At 35.5% G+C, this 24,295-nt stretch overlaps 1 protein-coding gene across 1 annotated transcript in view; it reads left to right on the top strand.

Moving 5' to 3' along the window:
• LOC133081782 (structural maintenance of chromosomes protein 1A-like) overlaps positions 1 to 24,295 on the top strand; it is a 184,420-nt gene that overhangs the window by 83,282 nt on the left and 76,843 nt on the right. The window lies entirely within an intron of this gene.

Here is a 24,295-nt window from a genome sequence, read left to right as displayed (position 1 = left end):
TGTTTGCAAGGATGTGGAGAAATTCGACACCTGTATATTAGTAGTGGGAATATAAAATGGTGTGGCTGCTATGGAAAACAGCATAGTAGTTCCTCAAAAAATGAAACAGAATTACAATATAATTCAGCAATTCCACTTCTAGGCATATACCCAAAATAATTGGAAGCAGGGACTCAAACAGATATTTGTAGCCAGTATTCATAGCAGCATTATTCAAAATAGCCAAAAGATGTGAACATCCTAAATGTCCATCAACAGGTGAATGGATAAACAAAATGTGGTATATACATACAATGGAATATTATTCAGCCTTAAGAAGGAATGAGATTCTGATAAATACTACAACATGGATGAACCTTGAAAACATGTTAAGTTAAATAAGCCAGACACAAAGAACAAATATTGTATGATTCCACTTATATGAGATACCTAGAGCAGTCAAAATCACAAAACAGAAAGTAGAAAGGTGGTTACCAGGGGCTGAGGGGGAGGGGGAGGGGGCAGTTGTTTAATGGTTACAGAATTTTAGTTTGGGATGACAAAAAAGTTCTGGAGTTGGATGATGTTTGCACAGTGTGAATGTACTTAATACCACTGAATTATACACTTAAAAATGGTTTAAAAGGTAAGGTTTAGGTTATGTACGATATTTTACCACAATTTTTAAATAGGCAAAGGATTTGAAAGCATTTCTCCAAAGAAGATATAAAAATAACCAATAAGCACAAAAAAGGATGCTCAACATTATTAATCATTAGGAGAATGAAATTTTGTAGTAAGTTTTGAAATATGGGAGTGTTAAGTCCTCCAAATTTGTACTTCTGCAAATGTTTTGGTTACTCTGCGTCCTTTCTATTTCCATAAGATTTTATAATAATTTTGTCATTTTTGAAAAAAAAGGCATCTGGGATTTTGATAAGGATTACATTGAACCTGTAGTGGATTTAGGGAGTATCTCCATCTTAACAAACTTAAATCTTCCAATCTATGAACATGGAATTTCTTTCCATTTATTAGGTCTTCTTGTTAATTTCTCTCAACAACATTTTATAGATTTCATTGTACAAGTTTTCCACTTTTTTAAAAATTTTTAAATTTTATTTAATTTATTTTTCTATACAGCAGGTTCTTATTAGTCATCAATTTTATACTCATCAGTGTATACATGCCAAACCCAATCGCCCAATTCATCACACCACCAACACCACCCCCCCCCCACGGCTTTCCCCCTTGGTGTTTGTTCTCTACATCTGTGTCTCAATTTCTGCCCTGTAAACTGGTTCATCTGTACCATTTTTCTAGGTTCCACATATATGCGTTAATATACGATATTTGTTTTTCTCTTTCTGACTTACTTCACTCTGTATGACAGTCTCTAGATCCATCCACGACACAACAAATGACCCAATTTCATTACTTTTTATGGCTGAGTAATATTCCATTGTATATATGTACCACATCTTCTTTATCCATTCGTCTGTCGATGGGCATTTAGGTTGCTTCCATGACCTGGCTATTGTAAATTGTGCTGCAATGAACATTAGGGTGCATGTGTCTTTTTGAATTATGGTTTCCTCTGGGTATATGCCCAGTAGTGGGATTGCTGGATCATATGGTAATTCTAGTTTTAGTTTTTTAAGGAACCTCCATACTGTTCTCCATAGTGGCTGTAACAATTTACATTCCCACCAACAGTGCAAGAGGGTTCCCTGTTCTCCACACCCTCTCCAGCATTTATTGTTTGTAGATTTTCTGATGATGCCCATTCTAACCGGTGTGAGGTGATACCTTATTGTAGTTTTATTTGCATTTCTATAAAAATTAGTGATGTTGAGCAGCTTTTCATGTGCTTCTTCGCCATCTGTATGTCTTCTTTGGAGAAATGTCAATTTAGGCCTTCTGCCCATTTTTGGATTGGGTTGTTTGTTTTTTTAATATTGAGCTGCAGGAGCTGTTTACATATTTTGGAAATTAATACTTTGTCCGTTGATTCATTTGCAAATATTTTCTCGCATTCTGAGGGTTGTCTTTTCGTCTTGTTTATGGTTTCCTTTGTTGTGCAAAAGCTTTGAAGTTTCATTAGGTCCCATTTGTTTATTTCTATTACTCTAGGAGATGGATCAAAAAAGATCTTGCTATGATTTATGTCAAAGAGTGTTCTTCCTATGTTTTCCTCTAAGAGTTTTATAGTGTCCTCTCTTACATTTAGGTCTCTAATCCATTTTGAGTTTATTTCTTGTGTATGGTGTTAGGGAGTGTTCTAATTTCATCGTTTTACATGTAGCTGTCCAGTTTTCCCAGCACCACTTATTGAAGAGACTGTCTTTTCTCCATTGTATATCCTTGCCTCCTTTGTCATAGATTAGTTGACCATAGGTGCGTGGGTTTATCTCTGAGCTTTCTATCTTGTTCCATTGATCTATGTTTCTGTTTTTGTGCCAGGACCATATTGACTTGATTACTGTAGCTTTGTAGTATAGTCTGAAGTCAGGGAGTCTGATTCCTCCAGCTCCGTTTTTTTCCCTCAAGACTGCTTTGGCTATTTGCGGTCTTTTGTGTCTCCATACAAATTTTAAGATTTTTTGTTCTAGTTCTGTAAAAAATTCCATTGGTAATTTGATAGGGATTGCACTGAATCTGTAGATTGCTTTGGGTAGTATAGTCATTTTCACAATATTGATTCTTGCAATCCAAGAACATGGTATATCTCTCCATCTGTTGGTATCACCTTTAATTTCTTTCATCAGTGTCTTATAGTTTTCTGCATACAGGTCTTTTGTCTCCCTAGGTAGGTTCATTCCTAGGTATTTTATCCTTTTCGTTGCAATGGTAAATGAGAGTGTTTCCTTAATTTCTCTTTCAGATTTTTCATTATTAGTGTATAGGAAGGCAAGAGATTTCTGTGCATTAGTTTTGTATCCTGCAACTTTACCAAATTCACTGATTAGCTCTAGTAGTTTTCTGGTGGCATCTTTAGGCTTCTCTGTGTATAGTATCATGTCATCTGCAAACAGTGACACTTCTTCTTTTCCAATTTGTGTTCCTTTTATTTCTTTTTCTCCTCTGATTGCCGTGGCTTGGACTTCCAAAACTATGTTGAATAATAGTGGTGAGAGTGGACATCCTTGTCTTGTTCCTGATCTTAGAGGAAATGCTTTCAGTTTTCCACCATTGAGAATGATGTTTGCTGTGGGTTTGTCGTATATGGCCTTTATTATATTGAGGTAGGTTCCCTCTATGCCCACTTTCTGGAGAGTTTTTATCATAAATCAGTGTTGAATTTTCTCAAAAGATTTTTCTACATCTATTGAGATGATCATATGGTTATTATTATTCAATTTGTTAATATGGTGTATCACATTGATTCATTTGCATATATTGAAGAATCCTTGCATCCCTGGGATAAATCCCACTTGATCATGGTGTATGATCCTTTTAATGTTTTGTTGGTTTCTCTTTGCTAGTATTTTGTTGAGGATCTTTGCATCTATATTCATCAGTGATATTGGTCTGTAATTTTCTTTTTTTTTGTAGTATCTTTGTCTGGTTTTGGTATCAGGGTGATGGTGGCCTCATAGAATGAGTTTGGGAGTGTTCCTTCCTCTGCAAGTTTTTGGAAGAGTTTGAGAAGAATGCCTGTTAGCTCTTCTCTAAATGTTTCATATAATTCACCTGTGAAGCCATCTGGTCCTGGACTTTTGTTTGTTGGAAGAGTTTTAATCACAGTTTCAATTTCATTACTTGTGATTGATCTGTTCATATTTTCTGTTTCTTCCTGGTTCAGTCTTGGGAGGTTATACCTTTCTAAGAATTTGTCCATTTCTTCCAGGTCGTCCATTTCACTGGCATACAGTTGCTTGTAGTAGTCTCTTAGGATGCTTTGTATTTCTGTGATGTCTGTTGTAACTTCTCCTTTTTCATTTCCAATTTTATTGATTGGAGTCCTCTCCCTCTTTTTCTTGATGAGTCTGGCTAATGGTGTATCAATTTTGTTTATCTTCTCAAAGAACCAGCTTTTAGTTTTATTGATCCTTGCTATTGTTTTCTTTGTTTCTATTTCATTCATTCCTACTCTGATCTTTATGATTTCTTTCCCTCAGCTAACTTTGGGTTTTGTTTGTTCTTCTTTCTCTAGTTCCTTTAGGTGTAGGGTTAGATTGTTTATTTGAGATTTTTCTTGTTTCTTGAGGTAGGCTTGTATAGCTATAAACTTCACTCTTAGAACTGCTTTTGCTTCATCCCATAGGTTTTGGATCATCATGTTTTCATTGTCATTTGTCTCTAGGTATTTTTTGATTTCCTCTTTGATTTCTTCAGTGATCTCTTGATTATTTAGTAACGTACTGTTTAGCCTCCATGAGTTTGTGTTTTTTACGTTTTTTCCCCTGTAATTGATTTCTAATCTCATAGCGTTGTGTTCAGAAAAGATGCTTGATATGATTTCAATTTTCTTAAATTTACTGAGGCTTGATTTGTGACCCAAGATGTGATCTATCCTGGAGAATGTTCCATACGCACTTGAGAAGAAAGTGTAATCTGCTGTTTTTGGATGGAATGTCCTATAAATATCAATTAAATCTATCTGATCTGTTGTGTCATTCAAAGCTTGTGTTTCCTTATTTATTTTCATTTTGGATGCTCTTTCCATTGGTGTAAGTGAGTTGTTAAAGTCCCCCACTATTATTGTGTTACCGTTGATTTCCTCTTTTAGAGCTGTTAGCAGTTGCCTTATGTATGGAGGTGCTCCTATGTTGGGTGCATATATATTTATAATTGTTATATCTTCTTCTTGGATTGATCCCTTCATCATTATGTAGTGTCCTTCCTTGTCTCTTATAACATTCTTTATTTTAAAGTCTATTTTATCTGATATGAGTATTGATACTCCAGCTTTCTTTAGATTTCCATTTGCATGGAATATCTTTTTCCATCCCCTCACTTTCAGTCTGTATGTGTCCCTAGGTCTGAAGTGAGTCTCTTGTAGACAGCATATATATGGGTCTTGTTTTTGGATCCATTCAGCAAGCTTGTGTCTTTTGGTTGGAGCATTTAATCCATTCAGGTTTAAGGTAATTATCGATATGTATGTTCCTATGACCATTTTCTTAATTGTTTTGGGTTTGTTTTTGTAGGTCCTTTTCTTCTCTTGTGTTTCCCACTTTGAGAAGTTCCTTTAGCATTTGTTGTACAGCTGGTTTGGTGGTGCTGAATTCTCTTAGCTTTTGCTTGTCTGTCAAGCTTTTGATTTCTCCATCGAATCCGAATGAGATCCTTGCCGAGTAGAGTAATCTTGGCTGTAGGTTCTTCCCATTCATCACTTTAAGTATATCATGCCACTCCCTTCTGGCTTGTAGAGTTTCTGCTGAGAAATCAGCTGTTAACCTTATGGGAGTTCCCTTGTATGTTATTTGTCATTTTTCCCTTGCTGCTTTCAATAATTTTTCTTTGTCTTTAATTTTTGCCAATTTGATTACTATGTGTCTCGGTGTGTTTCTCCTTGGGTTTATCCTGTATGGGACTCGCTGCACTTCCTGGACTTGGGTGGCTATTTCCTTTCCCATGTTAGGGAAGTTTTCGACTATAATCTATTCAAATATTTTCTCGGGTCCCTTCTCTCTCTCTTCTGCTTCTGGGACCCCTATAATGTGAATGTTGTTGCATTTAATGTTGTCCCAGAGGTCTCTTAGGCTGTCTTCATTTCTTTTCATTCTTTTTTCTTTAGTCTGTTCCACAGCAGTGAATTCCACCATTCTGTCTTCCAGGTCACTTATCCGTTCTTCTGCCTCAGTTATTCTGCTATTGATTCCTTCTAGTGTAGTTTCCATTTCAGTTATTGTATTGTTCATCTCTGTTTGCTTGTTCTTTAATTCCTCTAGGTCTTTGTTAAACATTTCTTGCATCTTCTCGATCTTTGCCTCCATTCTTTTTCCGAGGTCCTGGATCATCTTCACTATCATTATTCTGAATTCTTTTTCTGGAAGGTTGCCTATCTCCACTTTATTTGGTTGTTTTTCTGGGGTTTTATCTTGTTCCTTCATCTGGTACATAGCCCTCTGCCTTTTCATCTTGTCTATCTTTCTGTGAATCAAGTTTTGCACTTTTTTGTTAACTTTGTTCCTGTTTTATTCTTTTTGATCCTGTTGTAAAAAAATTTTTTCTTAATTTCCTTTTTGAATTGTTCATTTTTAGTGAATAAGAAATATAATTGATTTTTGTATATTGATCCTGTATCTGCAACCATGCTGAAATTTATTATCTATAATAATTTTTGTTGATTCTTTAGGATTTTCTATCTGTCAGACCATATCTTTTGTGACTAGAGATAAATTTATTTCTTCCTTTTCAAATGGATGCTTTTTATTACTTTTGTTTGCCCCTTTGCCCTGGGTAGAACCAACAGGACAATGTTGAACAGAAGCGGCAAGGGAGGGCATCTTATCTTCTTCCTTTTCTCAAGAAGAAAGTATTTAGTCTTTAGCCAATAAGTATGATGTTAACTCTGGGATGTTTGTAGATGGCCTTCATCAGATTAAGGAAGTCTTCTGTTTATAGTTTAGAGTATTTTTTTTTTGTCATGAATGGATGTTGGACTTTGTCAAATGCTTTTCCAGTGTCTGAGATGACCATGTGGTGTCTGTTCTTTATTCTATTGATTTCTGGAAGTTAAACTATGCATTCTTTGGGTAAATCTCACTTGATCATGGCACATAATACTTTTTATACACTGCTGAATTTGCCTAGCTAGTATTTTGTTGAAAAATTTTTTTAAAGCAATTAAAAATTTTTTTTTCTTTTTTTCAAATTTATTTATTTATTTATTGGCTGCATTGGGTCTTCATTGATGCGTGCGGGCTTTCTCTAGTTGCATTGTGTAGGGTCTACTCTTCGTTGCGGTGCACAGTCTTCTCATTGTGGTGGCTTCTCTTGTTGCAGAGCACAGGCCCTAGAGCATGCGGGCTTCAGTAGTTGCGGCATGTGGGCTCAGAAGTTGTGGCTTGCGGGCTCTAGAGCGCAGGCTCAGTAGTTGTGGTGCATGGGCTTAGTTGCTCTGTGGCATGTGGGATCTTCCCAGACCAGGGATCAAACCTGTTTCCCCTGCATTGGCAGGCAGATTCGTAACCACTTCACCACCAGGGAAGTCCCTATTGAAAATTTTTGCATCTATATTCAATTGGGGTATTGGTCTGTAGTTTTCTTTTCTTGCAATGTCTTTATCTAGTTTTGGTATCAGTGTAATACTGGCTTCATTGAATGAGTTGAGAAGTGTTCCCTTCTCTTTAATATTTTGGAAGAGTTTTTAAAGGACTGGTGTTAATTCATTTTTCCCCAGCTTTAGTGAGATGTAAATGACATATAACATTGTGTAAGTTTAAAGTGTACAATGTGATGATTTGATAAATGCATGTATTGTGAAATGATTACTACAATAAGGTTAGTTAACACATCCATCACCTCACATAATTACCATTTTTTGTGTGGTGATAACATTTAAGATCTACTTTCTTACCAACTTTCATGTATACAATGCAGCAGTGTTAGCTATATAGTCATCATGCTGTGCATTAGATCCCAAGAACTTATTCATACTTTAACTGGAAGTTTGTGCCCTTTGACCAACATCTCCCTATTTCCCCCACCTCTCTAGCCCCTGACAATCACCATTCTACTCTCTGTTTCTATGAAATCAGATATTTTAGTTTCCACACAAAAGTGATATCATACACTATTTGTCTTTCTCTAACTTATTTCACTTAGCATGATGCCCTTGAGGTCCATCCATGTTGTCACAAATGACAGGATTCCTTTCCTTTTTATGGCAGAATAATAGTCCATTATATATACATAAATATATATAGATAAAACATTTTCTTTATCCATTCATCTTAATGGACACTGAGGTTGTTCCATATCTTGCCTATTATGAATAATGAACATGGGGGGTACAGATATCTCTTAGGGATAGTGATTTCATTTCCTTCAGATATATAAACAGAAGTAGGATTGCTGGATCATATAGTAGTTCAATTTTAAATTTTTTGAGGAACTTCCATCCTGTTTTCCATAGTAGCTGTATGATCTTACACTTCCAGCAACAGTGCACAAGTGTTCCCTTTTCTCCACATCCTCGCCAACATTTGTTATCTCTTGTCTTTTGATAATAGCCATTTTAACAGGTATGAGATGATATCCCACTGTAGTTTTGGTTTGCATTTCCCTGATGATTATTGATGTTGAGCACCTTTTCATATACCTGTTGGTCATTTGTATGTCTTCTTTGGAAAAATGTCTGTTCAGGTCTTCTGACCATTTTTAAGATAGGATTATTTTTATGATACTGAGTTGTATGAGTTCCCTATATATTTTGGATATTAACTTCTTACTAGGTAGGTAGTTTGAAACTTTTTTCTCTCATTTGATAGGTTGCCTTTTCATTTTATTGATGGCTTCCTTTGCTGTGTAGACACTTTTAAATTTGATATAATCTCACTTGTTTTGTTTTTTTTTTTTTTGCTTCTGTTCCCTGTGCTATTGGTGACACATCAAAAAAGATCATTGCCAAGAACAATGTCGAGGAGCTTTTTCCCAATGTTTTCTTCTAGGTGTTTTATCATTTCAGGTCTTACATTAAGTCTTTAATTCATTTCAAGTTTTTTTTTAAGTTTTCAAGTATTTATTAAACTTTTGCTCTTTGAAAATCCCCAAATTATTGTTTTCCACTTGGAAACTTTGTTTGCCAAGTTCCATTCTTTTTTTTAATTAATTTTTATTGGAATATAGTTGACTTACAATGTTGTGTTAGTTTCTGCTATACAGCAAAATGAATCAGTTATACATATACATATATCCACTCTTTTTAGGTCATTACAGAGTATTGAGTAGAGTTCCCTGTGTTATACAGTAGGTCCTTATTAGTTATCTATTTTATATATAGTAGTGTGTATATGTCAATTCTAATCTCCCTATTAATCCCTCCCCATCTTACCTGCTTGTAACCATAAGGTTGTTTTCTACATCTGTAACTCTATTTCTGTTTTGTAGATAAGTTCATTTGTACCATTTTTTTTAGATTCCACATATAAGTGATATCATATATTTGTCTTTCTCTGTCTGACTTACTTCACTCAGTATGACAATCTCTAGGTCTATCCATGTTGCTGCAAATGGCATTATTTCATTCTTTTTTTATGGCTGAGTAGTTCTTTTGAATGCGAATATCCAGTTTCCACAACACCATTTATTGAAGTGTTTCCCTATTGTGTATTCATGGTGTTCTTGTCAAAGATTAGTTGACTGTGTATAAGTTGTGTATTTCTGGGCTTTTTATTTTGTTCCATTGGTCTATGTGTCTGTCTATATGCCAGTACCATGCTGTTTTCATTACTACAGCTTTTAATATAGTTTGAAATCAGGAAGTGTGATGCCTCCAGCTTTATTCTTCCTCAAGATTGCTTTGGATATTCCAGGGCTTTTGTGGTTCCATACAAATTTTAGAACCTTTTTTTCTATTTCTGTGAAAAATGCCATTGGAATTTGATAGGGATTTCACTGAACCTGTAGATTGCTTTAGGTAGTATGGACATTTTATCAATATTAATTCTTACAATCCATGAGCATGAAATATCTTTCTATTTATTTGTGTCTTCAATTTCTTTCATCAAAATCTTGTAATTTTTAGTGCACAAATCTTCTTCCTCCTTGGTTAAATTTATTCCTGAGTATTTTATTGTTTTCAATACTATTGTAAATGGAATTGTTTTCTTTATTTCTTTTTCAGGTATTTTGTTGCTTCCATATAGAAATGCAACTGATTATTGTATGTTGATTTTGTATCCTGCAACTTTACTGAATTCATTTATTAGTCCTAACAGTTTTTTGGTATAGTCTTTAGTGTTTTCTGAGTATAAGATCATATCACCTGCAAGCAGAGACAATTTTACTTCTTCCTTTCTGATTGGGATGCCTTTTATTTCTTCTTGCCCAATTGCTCTGTTAGGACTTCCAGTACTATGCTGAATAGGAATGGTGAGAGTGGGCACCCTTGTCTTGTTTATGACCTTAGAGGAAAAGATTTCAACCTTTCAACATTGAATATGATGTAAGCTGTGGGTTTCTCATATATGGTCTTTATTATGATGTTGTACATTCCTTCCATACCCAAATTGTTGAGAGTTTTCATTGTGAAAGGATGTTGTATTCTGTCAAATGCTTTTACTTCATCTATTGAGATGATCATATGATTTTTATCTTTCATTCTATTAAGTAGTGTATCACATTTATTGATTTGCATATGTTGAACCATCCTTGCATCCCAGGGATAAGTTCCACTTGATCTCGGTGTATGATCCTTGTAATGTGCTGTTCAATTCAGTTTGCTGGTATTTTGTTAAGGATATTTGCATCTATGTTTATCAGGAATATTGGCCTGTGGTTTTCTTTTCTTGCAGTGTTCTTATCTGGCTTTGGTATTGGGCCAATGCTGACCTCATAAATTGGGTTTGGGAGTGTTCTTTCCTGTTAAATTTTTTGGAACAGCTTGAGGAGGATTGGGATTGATTCTCCTTTAAATGTTTGGTAGATTTCACCAGTGAAACCATCTGGTCCTGGGCTTTTCTGTGTTGGGAGATTTTTGATTACAGATTCAATCTCTTTACTCATTACTGTTCTGTTCAGATTTTCTATTTCTTCATGATTCAGTCTTGGTAAGTTCTATGTATCTAGGAATTTATTCATTTCTTCTAGGTTATCCAATTTGTTGGCATGTAATTTTTCATGATCTTACATATTTTTGTGGTATCAGCTGTAATGGCTCTTCTTTCATTTCCAATTTTATTTATTTGAGTCTTCTCTCTTTTTTTCTTAGTCTAGCTCAAGGTTTGCCAATTTTTGGGTTTTGTTTTTAAAAAGACTGCTCATAGTTTTGTTGATCTTTTCTATTGTTTTTCTGTTCTCTAGTTCTTTTATTTCTGCTTTGATCTTTATTTCCTTCCTCCTACTAACTTTGGGCTTAGTTTGTTCTTTTTCTAATTCCTCGAGGTGCACAGTTATGTTGTTTTTATGTGATCTTTCTTTTTTCTTAATGTAGATGTTTATTGCTATAAAATTTCTTCTTAAAACTGCTTTTGCTGCATTCCATGAGGTTTTGTATGTTGTTTTCATTATCATTTGTTTCAATATATTTTTAATTTCCCTTTTGATTTTCTTGGATCCATCATGTGATCAGGAGGGTGCTTAATTTCCACACATTTGTGAATTTTCCAGTCTTCCTCCTGTTATTGGTTTGTAATTTCATATCATTGTGGTCAGAAAAGATAACTGGTATGATTTCAGTCTTCTTAAATTTGTTAAAGCTTGTTTTGTGAAATAATATTAGCTTGGCCAAAAAGTTCCTTCGGGTTTTTCTCTAAGATCTTATGGGAAAACCAAACGAACTTTATGGCCAACCCGGTATATAATTTTAGTGTAGGCCCTGACAGTTGTTGGGTTTTTCTTTTCCTTTTTTGTAATGCAAGTACCTGACTTAATCTTTGATTACCAAGGCATCCACTTCAAAGAAGCATCCACTTCAAAGACGGCCATCTCAAATAAATACAATTGCCAGCCACATAACTAGATAAAGAGTCAGGCTGCCTCCCCCGTTGAGGCTCCTTTGTTTTAGAGGTCTTGGTTGATTTCAATAACTGACCATTTGGGCTACTTGTTTTTCTCTGTTCTCACACTTTAAATTCCTGCTCTTATGTTTTAAATTCACCAATAAGGAGTGAGCCTGTGAAACCCTGGGACTCCACCCTTGACCCAAATAAAAGCAGAACCCCAGGCCCATGTGCTCTCTCTTCCCCCTACACCCATGACCTTGCTGTGTTGCCCCAGGTGTGCTGTGTAATTTCCAGGTCTTATAAGTGATAAACCTCTATGCTTTCAATGTTTCCTGATGGTTATTGCTGAAAGCTGTCTTACAATCATAACAAGAACCACAAGGGTTGGTCAAACCATAACACTGGTTATTGATAGGCTGAGACCAGCACAAAACAATAATCTATCCAGGAGAATGTTATGGGTGAACTTGAGAAGAATGTGTATTCTGCAGCTATTGAATGTTCTATATATGTTTTTAGGCTCATTTAGTCTAAAGTATAGTTCAAGTCCAATGTTTCCTTATCGATTTTCTGTCTGGATGATCTATCCATTGCTGAAAGTGGGGTATTCAAATCCACTGCTATTGTTATATTGTTGTCTATTTCTCCCTGTTAGTATTTGTTTAATATATTCAGATGCTCCAATTTCGGGTGCATATATATTTACAATTGTTATATCCTCTTGATAAATTGACTCCTGTATCATTATATAATGATGTTGCCTCTTGTTACAGCTTTTGTATTAGAGTCTATTTTGTTTGATGTAAGTATAGGTACCCTATGCTCTCTTGATTTCTATTTGCATGGAATATCTTTTTCTACCCCTTCACTTTAAGCCTATGTGTGTTCTTAAAGCTGAAGTGAGTCTTCTGTAGCCAGTGTAGTGTTTGGTCTTGTTTTTTTATCTATTCAGTTACAGTGGCTTTTGATTGGAGAATTTAATCCATTTATTTTAAAGTAATTATTGATAGGTAAAGTTTACTAATGCCATATTATTGTTTTCTGGCTGTTTTGTAGTCCCCTTGTTCCTTTCTTCCTCACTTGCTGTCTTCCTTTGTGAATTGATGATTTCCATAGTAGTATGCTTTGATTCCCTTTTATCATTTGTGTATCTACTGTGGGTTTTGGCTTTGTGATTACCATATGGCTTACATAAAACATCTTATAGTTAACAGTCGATTTTTAGCTGATAATAACTTCAATCATATATATAAGAACACTACCTTTTTACTCTTCCTTCCCATGTTTTGTTTTTGAGGTCATGATTTTCCTGTCTTTATATTGTGTATCTATTAACAAATTATTGTCACTATAGTTATTTTTAATACTTTTTTCCTTTAATCTTTATACTAGAGTGAAATGATTACCACATCACTATATTTCAATATTTGAATATTCTGAATTTGACTGTATATTTATCTTTTACCAGTGTGTTTGATATTTTCATATATTTCCATGTTACATATTAGCATCCTTTCATTTCAGCTTGAAGAACCCCTTTCAGTGTTTCTTGTAAGGCAGGTCTAGTGGTGATGAACTCTCTCAGCTTTTGTTTATCTGGGAAAGTATTTATCTTTCCCTGAATTCTTAAGGACATCTTTGCCAGGGAAAGTATTCTTGGTTGGCAGTTTTTTTCTTTAAGCACTTCAAATATATTATCCCACTTTCTCCTGGTCTTCAAGTTTTCTCCTGAGAAATCCACTGATAGCCTTGTAGGGATTCTCTTATATGTGAGGAATTTTTTCTCTTGCTTCTTTTAAAATTCTTTCTTTAATTTTAGACAGTTTTATTACAATATGTCTTAAAGAAGATCTTTCTGAGTTGAAATTTTGGAGGGACCTATGAGCTTCATGAATTTGGATTACCAAATCTCTTTTCAGACTTGGGATGTTCTCAGCCATTATTTCTTTTAATAAGTTGTCTGCCCCTTTATCCCTCTCCTCTTCTGGGACTGCAAATATATATAGATTTTTAGTCTTAATGGTATCCCATAGTTCACATAGGCTTTCTTTTTCTTTTTCATTCTTTTTTTCTCATTCTCCTCTTACTGGCTAATTTCATATGACTTTGTCCTCTACTTCACAGATTCTTTCTTCTACTTGTTGATGCTCTCTTTTGCATTTTTCATTTCATTCCTTGTATTCTTCAGCTCCAGAATTTCTGTTTGGTTCTCTTCTATAAGTTCTATCTCTCTGTTAAACTTTTCATTTTGTTCATATATTGTTTTCCTGATTTCATTGACTTGTCTTTCTGTGTTTTCTTGTAGTTCACTGAGCTTCTTTAAAACAACTATTTTGAATTTTTTATTGGGAAAATCACAGATCCCCATTTCTTTGGGGTCAATTACTGGAAAAGTATTGTTCCTTTTATGGTATCATGTTTCCTTGGTTTTTCATGTTTCTTGAAGTCTTGCATTGTTGTCTTTGTATTTGAAGAAGGAGAACCACCTTCATTCTTTACTGACTTGCTTCCAAAACATAATACCTTTCATCAGCCCCGTTAGGGATTCAGAGACTTTCTCAGACCTATTCTATGGATATGCCTACTCTATACTTCTTGTTCCCTCTTGGAGGGGAATTCATAAGATTCTATGCCTTCTCTTAACCCTGCAAAGTCAGTCTGAGAGTGAACAGCCTCCCATTTGCTCTCCCTAATGCAGTGTTGAATGCTCAAGTTTGTGTGCTTTCTCCCAATCCTGCAGAGTCAGGCCAGCTTTCTGTTCATGCTCACTACTTGTCTGAAAAGACTCACTCTAGTACCCTCAGAAGTGTGCACAGGGAGTTGGGTACAGAGTGGGGAAGTGTGTAGGCAAGGTGTATGGAGCATTGGGGGTACCTGTGGCCAGTTACAGGGATCCACAGGCAAGGATCACCAGCAACTCATGGGCAGGTTTACTGACCTTGTCCACTACATGGTTTATAGTATCCCTGTCCCTTCGATGCTGTCTGAGGTCCCTAGCTACTGTTATCCCAGCTTCTCCCTGACCCCAGTCATGATGCAGCACCTCAGTATTCTGGATGGGGTGAGAAAGAAATGTATTTCTTTGGCACTGAGGAAGCCAGACACTCACTCACATGCTCTCACTTTCCCTATGGGAGAATTCATGACCAAGAAGATGTCTCTTGGCACTGAGCTGTGCCACCTTGGGGAAGAGGTGATGTGGGTAAAGTGAAACTGTTCCTCTTACCCTCTTTAATGCATCCAATCTTGGACTTTTTTTTCTTTTTTTAATCCAGTGGTGTGCTGGAACTTCTCCACTTGACTCCAGACTTCCACAAAGGCTCTCTCACCCATGGGTGATGGTCAGAATTGATGTTTTTTTGGGGGGGAGATGGTAGAAAACACCTATTTTGCCATTTTGAGTATGTCACTCCATTCTGTTAATTCTTCTTTAAACATTGGGTGGAATTCACCAGTGATGTCATCTGGTCCTGGGCTTTTCTTTGTGGGAAGTTTTTTAAATCAATAATTTAATCTCCTTGTGTTTCGTGTTTGGTAATTGCAATCATTGTTGCTTTTGTTGTGGTCATCCATTTACAATGCTTGGTGTCAGTCTATTTATCTCTTGAAAAAATAAAATACAGTGTGTGTGTGTGTGTGTGTGTGAAAAAAATAAAAATAAAAAAAAGAAATAATTTAATCTCTTTACTTGTTACAGGTTTATTCATATTTTCTCTCTCTTCTCAGTTTCAACAGTTTGTATTTTTCTACATATTTACCCATTTATACAGATTATTAAATTTGTTGGCATGTGTCCAAGGTATTCATCTAAAACCCTTTTTATTTCTGTAAGGTTGCTAATGATGTCCCTCTCTCATTCCTGATATTAGTAATTTAAGACTACTCTTTTTTTTTTCTTTATCAATCTAGCTAAAGATTTGTCAATATTGTGGATCTTTTCAATGAACCAATTTTCTCTTTTGTTGATATTCTCTATTATTCTTATAGTCTCTATTTCATTTATTTCCACTCTAGTTTTTATTATAATCTTTCCCTGTTTGCTTTGGGCTTTGTTTGCTCTTCTTAGTTTCTTAAGGAAGAAGTTTAAGTTATATTTCTAAATATCTTTATTGGAGTATAATTGTTTTACAATGTTGTGTTAGTTTCTGCTGTACAACAAAGTGAATCAGCTATATGTATACATATATCCCCATATCTCAACCCTCTTGAGATTCCCTCTCACCTTCCCTATCCCACCCCTCTAGGTGGTCACAAATCATCGAGCTGATCTCCCTGTGTGATGCAGCTGCTTCCCACTAGCTATCTGTTTTACATTTGGTAGTGTATATATGTCAATGCTAGTCTCTCACTTCGTCCCACCTTCCCCTCCCCCCTCCCGTGTCCTCAAGTCCATTCTCTACGTCTGTGTTTTTATTCCTGCACTGCCACTAAGATCATCAGTACCGTTTTTTTTAGATTCCATATATGTGTGCTAGCATATGGTATTTGTTTTTCTCTTCCTGACTTACTTCACTCTGTATGACAGACTCTAGGGCCATCCACTTCATTACAAATAACCCAATTTCCTTCCTTTTTATGGCTGAGTAATATTCCATTGTATGTATGAGCCACATCTTCTTTATCCATTCATCCGTCAATGGACATTTAGGTTGCTTCCATGTCCTGGATATTGCAAACAGTGCTGCAATGAACATTGTGGTACATGTATCTTTTTGAATTATGGTTTTCTCAGGGTATATGTCCAGTAGTGGGATTGCTGGGTCATATGGTAGTTCTATTTTTAGTTTTTTAAGGAACCTCCATACTGTTCTCCATAGTGGCTTATCAATTTACATTCCCACCAACAGTGCAGGAGGGTCCCCTTTTCTCCACACCATCTCGAGCATTTATTGTTTGTAGATTTTTTGATGATGGCCATTCTGACCGACATGCAGCATGAGGTGGTACCTCATTGTGGTTTTGATTTGCATTCCTCTAATGATTAGTGATGTTGAGCATCTTTTCACCTGTTTGTTAGCAATCTGTATGTCTTCTTTGGAGAAATGTCTATTTAGGTCTTCCACCCTTTTTTGTATTGGGTTGTTTGTTTTTTTTCATATTGAGCAGCATGAGCTGCTTGTATATTTTGAAGATTAATCCTTTGTCAGTTGCTTCATTTGCAAATATTTTCTCCCATTCTGAGGGTTGTCCTTTCATCTTGTTTATAGTTTCCTTTGCTGTGCAAAAGCTTTTAAGTTTCATTAGGTCCCATTTGTTTATTTTTGATTTTATTTCCATTACTCTAGGAGGTGGGTCAAAAAAGATCTTGCTGTGATTTATGTCATAGAGTGTTCTGCCTATGTTTTCCTCTAAGAGTTTTATAGTGTCTGCCCTTACATTTAGGTCTTTAATCCATTTTGAGATTGTTTTTGTGTATGGTGTTAGGGAGTGTTCTAATTTCATTCTTTTCCATGTAGCTGTCCAGTTTTCCTAGCACCACTTATTGAAGAGACTGTCTTTCCTCCATTGTATATTCTTGCCTCCTGTGTCAAAGATAAGGTGACCATATATGCATGGGTTTATCTCTGGGCTTTCTATCCTGTTCCATTGATCTATATTTCTGTTTTTGTGACAGTACCATACTGTCTTTATTACTGTAGCTTTGTAGTATTTTTTGAAGTCAGGGAGCCTGATTCCTCCAGCTCCGTTTTTCTTTCTCAAGGTTGCTTTGACTATTCGGGATCTTTTGTGTTTCCATACAAATTGTAAAATTTTTTGTTCTAGTTCTGTGAAAAATGTCAATGGTAATTTGGTAGGGATTGCATTGAATCTATAGATTGCTTTGGGTAGCATACTCATTTTCACAATGCTGATTCTTCCAATCCATGAACATGGTATATCTTTCCATCTGTTTGTATCGTCTTTGATTTCTTTCATCAATGTCTTGTAGTTTTCTGCATACAGGTCTTGTGCCTCCTTAGGTAGGTTTATTCCTAGGTATTTTATTCTTTTTGTTGCAATGGTAAATGGGTGTGTTTCCTTAATTTCACTTTCAGATTTTTCATCATTAGTATATAGGAATGCAAGAGATTTCTGTGCATTAATTTTGTATCCTGCTACTTTACCAAATTCATTGATTAGCTCTAGTAGTTTTCTGGTGACATCTTTAGGATTTTCTATGTATAGTATTATGTCATCTGCAAAGAGTGGCAGTTTTACTTCTTCTTTCTGATTTGGATTCCTTTTCTTTTTCTTCTCTGATTGCCATGGCTAAAACTAGAAATTTAGGTTATTGATTTGAGATATTTTTTCATTTCTAATATAGGTGTTCACAGTTAAAAATTTCCTTGTAAACACTACTTCAGCCACGTCCTATATGTTTTGCTATGCTTTGTTTTTAATCTCAAAGTATTTTCTAATCTCCCTTATGATTATTCCTCTTTTATGAGTACATTGTTTAACTTTCACATATTTGTGACTTTCACAAATTTCCTTCTGTTATTGTTCTCTAATTTCATGCTTTATGATGAGAGAACATATGTTGTATGATTTTAATCTTTTTAAATTTATTGAGGCTCGTTTTATGGCCTAACTTATGGTCTATCCTGGAGAATGTTCTATGTGCATCTGAAAAGAATGTATATTTTGCTGTTGTTCTGGGGAGTACTCTATAGATCTTCTGTTAGATTTAATTTATAGTGTTGTTCAAGTGTTCTATTTCCTTGTTGATCTTCTGCCTAGTAGTTCTATCCATTATTGAATGAGCAGTATTGAAGTCTCCAATTAATCTTTTTCAATTGTCTCTTTCTCCCATCAATTCTGTCATTTTTTTAAATCTCATGTATTTTCAGACGCTGTTGTTAAGTACATATATATTTATAATTGTTAGAGCTTTCTGATTGAACTTTTCTTCATTATAAAATGTTTTTCTTTATCTCTAGTAATAATATATGTCTTAAAGTCTATTTTGTCTGATAATTGGATAGCCACTCCCATTATGCATATGGAGGTTAGTACACTTGATGGTTTCCCACAGGCCCATGAGGCTCTATTCATTTTTCTCTATTCTTTTTTCTTTCTCTTCTTCAGAGTAAATAATCTCATTAGACCTATTTTCTTTCCTTCTTTTTTTTTTTTTGCTTAAATTTATTTTTATTGTGAAAAAAACATAAAACAAAATTTACCATCTTAACCAATTTTAAATGTGCAGTTTATGGTATTAAGTACATTTACATTATTATGCCACCATCATTACCATCCATCTGCATAGCTCTTTTCATCTTGTGAAACTGAAGTGCTATACTTGTTAAACAATAACTCCCCAGTTCCCACTTAGCCCCTGGCAACCACATTCTACTTTCTGTCTCTATGACTTTGACTACTCTTAAGTACCTTATATAAGTAGAATCATACAGCATTTGTCTTTTTGTGACTGACTTATTTCACTTAGTATAATGTCCTCAAGGGTTGTAGTATCCGTCGGAACTTCCTTCATTTTTAAGGCTGAATAATAATCCATTGTATGTATATACCATATTTTGCTTATCCATTCATCTGTTGATGGACACTTGGGTTCCTTCCACACATCAGCTATTGTGAATAATGCTGCTGTGAACATGGGTGTGCAAATAGCTCTTCAAGACACCGCCTTTCATTCTTTGAGTATATACCCAGAAGTGGAATTGCTGGGTCATATGATAATTCTGTTTTTAATTTTTGAGGAGCCATCATACTCTTTTCCATAGTAGATATACCATTTTACATTCCCACCAAGGGTTCCAGTTTCTCCACATCCTTGCCAACACTTGTTATTTTCTTTTTTTTTTTTTCTGATAGTAGCCACTCTAGTGGGTGGTATCTCACTGCAGTTTTGCATTTCCCCAATTATCAGTGATGTTGAGCATCTTTTCATGTACTTATTAGCAGCCGCCTGTACATCTTCTTTGAAGAAATATCTTTTTGAGTCCTTTGTCTATTTTTTAATTGGGTTATTCGTTTTTTTCCCCAAGGAAATAGTCTTTTATTTCATGTACATTCATATTTGTATGGAAAACACAGTTTATATATAGCTATGATATGCTTTGAACATAATATCATAGGAATTAAAAGGTGTTCCTCTAGGCAAGATTATAAATTGCTACATGGTATTGTCATATGGATGTACCATAATATATTCAACCAATCTCCTAGATGGATGTGTGCTTCCATATTTTTCATATTGTAAATAATGACAAACATCCTTGTCCATAAATCCTAGTGTGAAACATGATGATATGATACATTTCTAGAAATTAATTACAAAGGCAGTGGTTGTAAATATTTTCAAATCTTTTAAAGCACACTGCCCTGCAAGGAGTATATAACATTCTGCAATTTTTTTTTTTTACTTTGTTCTCAGATCTCCCCTTCTGTTTATTTCAACCCAATCAAAATTGCAAAAGACACACTCAGTATAACCTACAATCGAAAGCAGAGAACTTTAACAGATCTTTCTTCATGGTACAAACATTATGCCCATATATTGTTATAGGAAAACCAACACAATAATGGACTTAAACGTTTGACTTTCTTGTTGGGTAAATTCTAGAGTCTTTAAATTGGTAAATCAGTCCATTCCAGTCTGAATCCAGTCTTTTTTTCTACAAATGCAAATTCAGATCCAAACAAATTAAAATTTTCCTCACTGTATTATCAAATCTGTAATTCACCAAAAGTAACTTTTTCTTCTTCACATGAGCCACACAGAGGATTGTTCACCTCATGGACTCCTACTCACTCTTTATACAGCAGGTTTTTATTAGTCATCAATATCATACACATCAGTGTATACATGTCAATCCCAATCGCCCAATTTATCACACCACCACCCCCCCATGAGACTTTCCCCCCTTGGTGTCCATACGTTTGTTCTCTACATCTGTGTCTCAACTTCTGCCCTGCAAACGGGATCATCTGTACCACTTTTCTAGGCTCCACATACATGCATTAATATACAATATTTGTTTGTCTCCTTCTGACTTACTTTACTCTGTATGACAGTCTCTAGATCCATCCACATCTCAACAAATGACCCAATATCGTTCCTTTTTATGGCTGAGTAATATTCCATTGTACACATGTACCACATTTTCTTTATCCATTCGTCTGTCGATGGGCTTTTAGGTTGCTTCCATGACCTGGGTAATGTAAATACTGCTGCAATGAACATTGGGGTGCATGTGTCTTTTTGAATTATGGGTTTCTCTGGCTATATGCCCAGTAGTGGGATTGCTGGATCATATGGTAATTCTAGTTTTAGTTTTTTAAGGAACCTCCATACTGTTCTCTATAGTGGCTGTATCAATTTACATTCCCACCAACAGTGCAAGAGGGTTCCCTTTTCTCCACACCCTCTCCAGCATTTGTTGTCTGTAGATTTTCTGATGATGCCCATTCTAACTGGTGTGAGGTGATACCGCATTGCAGTTTTGATTTGCATTTCTCTAATAATTAGTGATGTTGAGCAGCTTTTCATGTGCTTCTTGGCCATCTGTATGTCTTCTTTGGAGAAATGTCTGTTTAGGCCTTCTGCCCATTTTTGGATTGGGTTGTTTGTTTTTTTTAATATTGAGCTCCATGAGCTGTTTATATATTTTGGAGATTAATCCTTTGTCCATTGATTCGTTTGCAAATATTTTCTCCCATTCTGAGGGTTGTCTTTTCGTATTGTTTCTGGTTTCCTTTGCTGTGCAAAAGCTTTGAAGTTTCATTATGTCCCATTTGTTTATTTTTGTTTTTATTTCCATTACTCTAGGAGGTGGATCAAAAAAGATCTTGCTGTGATTTATGTCAAAGAGTGTTCTTCCTATGTTTTCCTCTAAGAGTTTTATAGTGTCCTCTCTTACATTTAGGTCTCTAATCCATTTTGAGTTTATTTTTGTGTATGGTGTTAGGGAGTGTTCTAATTTCATTCTTTTACATGTAGCTGTCCAGTTTTCCCAGCACCATTTACTGAAGAGACTGTCTTTTCTCCATTGTATATCCTTGCCTCCTTTGTCATAGATTAGTTGACCATAGGTGCGTGGGTTTATCTCTGGGCTTTCTATCTTGTTCCATTGATCTATGTTTCTGTTTTTGTGCCAGTACCATATTGTCTTGATTACTGTAGCTTTGTAGTATAGTCTGAAGTCAGGGAGTCTGATTCCTCCAGCTCTGTGTTTTTCCCTCAAGACTGCTTTGGCTATTCGGGGTCTTTGGTGCCTCCATACAAATTTTAAGATTTTTTGTCCTGGTTCCATAAAAAATTCCATTGGTAATTTGATAGGGATTGCATTGAATCGGTAGATTGCTTTGGGTAGTATAGTCATTTTCACAATATTGATTCTTCCAAGCCAAGAACATGGTATATCTCTCCATCTGTTGGTATCAACTTTAATTTCTTTCATCAGTGTCTTATAGTTTTCTGCATACAGGTCTTTTGTCTCCCTAGGTAGGTTTATTCCTAGGTATTTTATTCTTTTTGTTGCAATGGTAAATGGAAGTGTTTCCTTAATTTCTCTTTCAGATTTTTCATCATTGGTGTATAGGAATGCAAGAAATTTCTGTGCCTTAATTTTGTATCCTGCAACTTTACCAAATTCATTGATTACCTCTAGTAGTTTCCTGATGGCATCTTTAGGATTCTCCACATATAGTATCATGTCATCTGCAAACAGTGACAGTTTTACTTCTTCTTTTCCAATTTGTATTCCTTTTATTTCTTTTTCTTCTCTGATTGCCGTTGCTTGGACTTCCAAAACTATGTTGAATAATAGTGGTGAGAGTGGACATCCTTGTCTCGTTCCTGATCTTAGAGGAAATGCTTTCAGTTTTTCACCAACGAGAATGATGTTTGCTGTGGGTTTGTCGTATATGACCTTTATTATGTTGAGGTAGGTTCCCTCTATGCCCACTTTCTGGAGAGTTTTTATCATAAATCGGTGCTGAATTTTGTCAAAAGATTGTTTATCTATTGAGATGATCATATGGTTTTTATTCTTCAATTTGTTAATATGGTGTATCACGTTGATTGATTTGCATATATTGAAGATTCCTTGCATCCCTGGGAAAAATCCCACTTGATCATGGTGTATGATCCTTTTAATGTGTTGTTGGATTCTCTTTGCTAGTATTTTGTTGAAGATTTTTGCGTCTATATTCATCAGTGATATTGGTCTGTAATTTTCTTTTTTTGTAGTATCTTTGTCTGGTTTTGGTATCAGGGTGATGGTGGCCTCATAGAATGAGTTTAGGAGTGTTCCTTCCTCTGCAATTTTATGGAAGAGTTTGAGAAGGATGGGTGTTAGCTCTTCTCTAAATGCTTGATAGAATTCACCTGTGAAGCCATCTGGTCCTGGACTTCTGTTTGTTGGAAGAGTTTTAATCACAGTTTCAATTTCATTCCTTGTGATTGGTCTGTTCATATTTTCTATTTCTTCCTGGTTCAGTCTTGGGAGGTTATAGCTTTCTAGGAATTTGTCCATTTCTTCCAGGTCGTCCATTTCACTGGCATACAGTTGCTTGTAGTAGTCTCTTAGGATGCTTTGTATTTCTGCAGTGTCTGTTGTAACTTCTCCTTTTTCATTTCTAATTTAATTGATTTGAGTTCTCTCCCTCTTTTTCTTCTTGAGTCTGGCTAGTGGTTTATCAATTTTGTTTGTCTTCTCAAAGAACCAGCTTTTAGTTTTATTGATCTTTGCTATTGCTTTCTTTGTTTCTATTTCATTTATGTCTGCTCTGATTTTTATGATTTCTTTCCTTCTACTAACTTTGGGTTTTGTTTGTTCTTCTTTCTCTAGTTCCTTTAGGTGTAAGGTTAGATTGTTTATTTGAGATTTTTCTTGTCTCTTGAGGTAGGCTTGTATAGCTATAAACTTGCCTCTTAGAACTGCTTTTGCTGCATCCCATAGGTTTTGGATCATCATGTTTTCATTGTCATTTGTCTCTAGGTATTTTTTGATTTCCCCTTTGATTTCTTCAGTGATCTCTTGGTTATTTAGTAACGTATTGTTTAGCTTCCATGTGTTTGTGTTTTTTACGTTTTTTTCCCTGTAATTGATTTTTTTTTTTTTTTTTGGCTGTGTTGGGTCTTCATTTCTGTGCGAGGGCTTTCTCTAGTTGCGGCAAGCAGGGGCCACTCTTCATCGCGGTGCGCGGACCTCTCTCATTGCGGAGCACAGGCTCCAGACGCGCAGGCTCAGTAGTTGTGGCTCACGGGCCCAGTTGCTCCACGGCATGTGGGATCATCCCAGACCAGGGCTCGAACCCATGTCCCCTGCATTGGCAGGCAGACTCTCAACCACTGCGCCACCAGGGAAGCCCCCTGTAATTGATTTTTAATCTCATAGCATTGTGGTCAGAAAAGATGCTTGATATGATTTCAATTTTCTTAATCTTACTGAGGCTTGATTTGTGACCCAAGATGTGATCTATCCTGGAGAATGTTCCATACGCATTTGAGAAGAAAGTGTAATCTGCTGTTTTTGGATGGAATGTCCTATAAATATTAATTAAATCTATCTGTTCTATTGTGTCATTTAAAGCTTGTGTTTCCTTATTTATTTTCATTTTGGATGATCTGTCCATTGGTGTAAGTGAGGTGTTAAAGTCCCCCACTATTATTGTGTTACTGTCGATTTCCTCTTTTAGAGCTGTTAGCAGTTGCCTTATGTATTGAGGTGCTCCTATGTTGGGCGCATATATAT

The sequence above is a fragment of the Eubalaena glacialis genome, chromosome X (genome assembly GCF_028564815.1).
Source record: "Eubalaena glacialis isolate mEubGla1 chromosome X, mEubGla1.1.hap2.+ XY, whole genome shotgun sequence".
Taxonomy (NCBI): domain Eukaryota; kingdom Metazoa; phylum Chordata; class Mammalia; order Artiodactyla; family Balaenidae; genus Eubalaena; species Eubalaena glacialis.
Note: the sequence above shows the minus strand (reverse complement) of the source record. Positions and strands in the feature narration are given on the sequence as shown.